The following is a 5632-nucleotide window of genomic DNA, read 5'->3' on the forward strand; positions in this document are numbered from 1 at the left end:
GTTCGTCAGCTACAGCACTCACCCCATTGAGACATTGCGCCCAGATCTGAACCACTGGATACATCACCCCCAATACTGATCCCATTGGTACATTGTGCCCAGCACTGGCCTCCTGCATACGTCGTCCTCAGCACTGACCCCCAGGGTGCAGTACCCCAAGCACTGACCACCCAGGTGCATCACCCCCAGCACTGACCCCCAGGGTGCAGTACCCCAAGCACTGACCACCCAGGTGCATCACCCCCAGCACTGACCCCCTGGCTTCATCACCTCCAGCACTGACCCGTTGGGTACATCGTCCCCCCCAACATTGATCCCCTGGAACATTGCCCCCACACTGAAGCTTTGGGTACATTGTCCCAAGTACTGACCCCCTGGGTACATTGCCCCTGGGATTGTCTCCCTGGGTAAACAGCCCTCAGCATGGACTCCCATGGTACATCTCCCCAGCATTGGCCTACTGGGTATATTGTCCCCAGCACTGATCCCCTGGATACATCGCCCCCAGCAATGACCCCCTCGGTTATCGACCCCTGCACTGACCCCCTGGGAACATCTCCCCCAGCATTGATCACCTAGAAATATTGCGCCTACACTGAACCTTTGGTTACATCAGCCCCAGTAATGACCCCCTTGGGACATTGCACCCAGCACTGACCCTCTGGATACATCGCCCCCAGCACTTACCCACTGTGTACATGCCCCCAGCACTGACCCTCTGGTTACATCACCCCAGCACTGACTAACGGGGGTACATCGCCCCAGCACTGACCCACTGCCTACATCACCACAGCACTGACCCTCTGGGTACATCGCCCCAGCACTGACCCTCTGGTTACATCGCCCCAGCACTGACCCTCTGGGTACATCGCCCCAGCTCTGACCCACTGGGTACATGCCCCCAAAACTGACCCTCTGGGTACATTGCCCCAGCACTGACCCACTGGCACATCGCCCCAGCACTGACCCACTGGGTACATTGGCACAGCTCTGACCCACTGGGTACATGCCCCCAAAACTGACCCTCTGGGTACATTGCCCCAGCACTGACCGACTGGGCACATCGCCCCAGCACTGACCCACTGGGTACATCGCCCCCAGCACTGAACCACTGGTCACATTGCCCCCGGGATTGATTCCCTCGACACAATGCCCCCAGCACTGAGCCATTGGGTACATCGGCCCTGCACTGACCCCCTGGGTACATCACCCCCAACAATGACCCCCTGGTTACTTTGCCCCCAACACTAACCTACTGGGTACATCGCCCCCCCACTCCTAGTACTGATCCCCTGGGTACATCACCCCCAGCACTGATTCGCTCTGAACATCACCTCCTGCACAGACCCCCTGGTTGTATTGGCCCCAGCAAAGCCCCCCTGCGTGCATCTCCCCCAACACTGACCCCCTGGAAATATTGCGCGCAGCACTGTCCCCCTGGGTACATCACCCCAATACTGACCCTCTCGGTACATCGCCCCCAGCACTGACCCCGTTGGTACGTTGCCCCCAGTACTGCCCCCTGGGAAATCATCCCTAGCACAGAACCCCTGGGTACATCGCCCCTAGCATTAATCACCTGGGAAGATTTCCCCCACACTGAACCTTTGGGTTCGTCAGCTCCAGCACTGACCCCATTGAGACATTGTGCCCAGATCTGAACCACTGGATACATCACCCCCAACACTGATCCCATTGGTACATTGTGCCCAGCACTGGCCTCCTGCATACGTTGCCCTCAGCAGTGACCCCCAGGGTGCAGTACCCCAAGCACTGACAACCCAGGTTCATCACCCCCAACACTGACCCCTGGCTTCATCACCTCCAGCACTGACACGTTGGGTACATCGCCCCCCAGCGTTGATCCCCTGGAACATTGCCCCACACTGAAGCTTTGGGTACATTGTCCCAAGCACTGACCCCTTGGGTACATTGCCCCCGGCATTTTCTCCCTGGGTAAACAGCCCTCAGCATGGACTCCCAGGGTACATCTCCCCAGCATTGACCTACTGGGTATATTGTCCCCAGCACTGATTCCCTGGATACATCGCCCCCAGCACTGACCCCCTTGGTAATCGCCCCCTGCACTGACCCCCTGGGAACATCTCCCCCAGCATTGATCACCTCGGAATATTGCACCTACACTGAACCTTTGGTTACATCAGCCCCAGTAATGACCCCATTGGGACATTGCACCCAGCACTGACCCACTGTGTACATGCCCCCAGCACTGACCCTCTGGTTACATCGCCCCAGCACTGACTAAAGGGGTACATCGCCCCAGCACTGACCCACTGCCTACGTTACCCCAGCACTGACCCACTGGGTACATGCCCCCAGCACTGACCCTCTAGGTACATCACCCCAGTACTTACCCACTGGGTACAAGATCCCAGCACTGACCCTCTGGGTACATCGCCCCAGCATGGACCCTCTGGTTACATCGCCCCAGCACTGACCCTTTGGGTACATCGCCCCAGCACTGACCCACTGGGTACATGCCCCCAAAACTGACCCACTGGGCACATTGCCCCCAGCACTGACTCACTGGGTACATCGCCCCCAGCACTGAACCATTGGTCACATTGCCCCATGGATTGATTCCCCAGACACAATGCCCCGAGCACTGATCTTTTGGGTACATTACCCCCAACACTGACCCACTGGGTACATCGCCCCCTGCACTGACCCTCTGGGTACATCGCACCAGCACTTAGCCAATGGGTATATCGCCCCCAGCTCAGAACCACTGGGTACATCACCCCTAGCACTGACCCTCTGTGTACATCGCCTCAGCACTTACCCATTGGGTACATCACCCCAGCACTTAACCAAAGGGTACATCGCCCTGCACTGACCAACTGGATACATCGTGCCCAGCACTGAACCACTGGGCACATCACCCCCAGCACTGACCCTCTGGGTACATCGCCCCAAGCACTGACCCCCTGGGTATATTGCCCCCAAAACTGACCCCCTTGTTACATTGCCCCCAGCACTGACCCTCAGGGTACATCAACCCCAATACTGACCTACTGGGTACATTGCCTCCAGCACTGACCCCCTGGGTACATTTCGCCAAACACTGACCCCCTGGGAACCTCTCCCCCAGCATTGATCACCTGGGAACATTGCCCCCACACTGAACCTTTGGGTACATCAGCTCCAGCACTGACCCCCTCGGTACATCGCCCCCAGCACTGACCCTCTGGGCACATCACCCCAGCACTGACCTTCTGGGTGCATCGCCCCAGCACTTTCCCACTGGATACATCGCCCCAGCACTGACCTACTTGGTATATTGTCCTCAGCACTGATCCCCTGGATACATCACCACCTTCACTGACCCTGACCCCCTGGGAACATCTCCCACAGCATTGATCGCCTGGGAATATTGCCAGTACACTGAACCTTTGGGTACATTAGCCCCAGTAATGACCCCATTGAGACATTGCGCCCAGCACTGAACCACTGGTTACATCGCCACCAACACTGACCCACTGGGCACATTGCCCCTGGCATTGTCTCGCTGGGTAAACAGCTCTCAGTATGGACCACCAGGGTACATCACCCCAACATTGACCAACTGGGTATATTGTCCCCAGCACTGATCCCCTGGCAACATCGCCCCCATCACTGACCCCCTGGATACATCACCACCAACGCTGACCCACTGGGCACATGGCCCCTGGGATTGATTCCTCGGGCACAATGCCCCCAGCACTGATCCATTGGGTACATTGGCCCAACACTGACCCCCTAGTTACATCACCCCCAACACTGACCCCCTGGGTAAATTGCCCCTAACAGTGACCCTCAGGGTATATCGACCCCAGCACTGACCATCTGGGTACATCACCCCCAGCACTGACCCTCTGGACATATTGCCCACCAGCACTGATCCCCTGGGTTCATCGCCCCACCACTGACACATTGGGTACATCACCCCCAGCACTGAACCCTGGATACATCACCACAATGCTGAAGCGTTGGTTACATCGCCCCCAGCATGGACCCCATGGGTTGATCGCCCCCAACACAGATCCCCTGAGTACAGCGCCACCAGCTCTGACCCAATGGGTACATTGCCTCCAGCACTGATCCCCTGGGTATATTACCGCCCAGCACTGACCCCCTCGGTATTTGCCCCCTGCACTGACCCCCTGGGTACATCTTCCCCAGCATTGATCACCTGAGAAAATTGCCCCCACACTGAACCTTTGGGTTCATTATCTCCAGCACTGACCCCTTCGGTACATCGCCCCCAGCACTGACCCTCTGGGCACATCACCCCAGCACTGACCCTCTGTGTACATCGCCCCAGCACTGACCCACTGGGTATATGCCCCAAGCACTGACCCACTGGGTACATCGCCCCAGCACTAACTCACTGGGTACATCACCCCCAGCACTGAACCTCTGGGTACATCGCCCCAGCACTTACCCACTGGGTATATGCCCCCAGCACTGACCCACTGGGTACATCGCCCCACCACTGACCCACTGTGTACATCACCCCCAGCACTGACCCCCTGGGTACATCGCCCCACCACTGACCCACTGTGTACATCACCCCCAGCACTGACCCTCGGGGTACATCGCCCCAGCACTTACCCACTCGTTACATGCCCCCAGCACTGAACCACTGGGTACATTGCCCCCAATACTGACCCCCTGGTTACATTGCCCCCAGCACTGACCCACTGGGTACATCGCCCCCCAGTACTGACCCCCTGGATACATCACCCCTAGCATCGACCCCCTGTGTACATTGGCCCCAGCAAAGCCCCCCTGCGTGCATCTCCCCCAGCACAGACCCTGTGGCTACATTGCTCCCAGCGCTGACCCCCTGGATCCATTGCCCCCAGCACTGATCCCCAGGGTACATTGCCCCCAGCACTGTCTAATTGGTTACATCACCCCTAGTACTGACCCTTTGGGTACATGACCCTCAGACTGTCTTCAATCGCAGCAGCTCCATTACAAGATTCATTTCTTGTCAGACAGCCTCATGTGTTTTACCCTGTTACCAGCCCCTCAGTGCACTGTGGCTCAGACAGAAATCTTTCCCCAGTGAACACCTATGGCTGTTTTCCCAAGCTTCAACCTATCCCTCAGCATGTATCCTGCAGCGTGGAATGTGACAGTCTGCAACACCTGGTGCTGGACAACTGTCTGTACTGGAACACAGACCTTCACCCTAACTTCACCCTAATTTAACCCTAACCCCAACATTAACCTAACCCTAACCTCAACACCAACTTAACACCAGCCCCAACCCTAAACCCGATCCCAACCCTAACCCCTAATTTAACAGCCCCGACCCTCCTCCCACACCCCACCCCCCACTCTATCAACCCCCAACCCCCTCCCACCAACCCCCCACCTCCTTCCAGCATCCCCCACCCCCTCCCCACCCCTCTCCCAGCATCCCCCACCCCCTCCCAAACCCCCCCAACCCCATCCCACCACCCCCCATCCCACGCCCAACAAACCCCACACCTCTCCCAGCAACCCCCAACCCCGCTCCCCCCTCTACAAACCCCCCATTGGCTCCCACCCCCCCCACACCCCTCCCAACACCCCCCCACACTCCTCCCAACACCCCGTCCCACATCCCTGCCAAACCTCT

Source organism: Cetorhinus maximus, unplaced genomic scaffold (genome assembly GCF_964194155.1).
Source record: "Cetorhinus maximus unplaced genomic scaffold, sCetMax3.hap1.1 HAP1_SCAFFOLD_1038, whole genome shotgun sequence".
Classification (NCBI taxonomy): domain Eukaryota; kingdom Metazoa; phylum Chordata; class Chondrichthyes; order Lamniformes; family Cetorhinidae; genus Cetorhinus; species Cetorhinus maximus.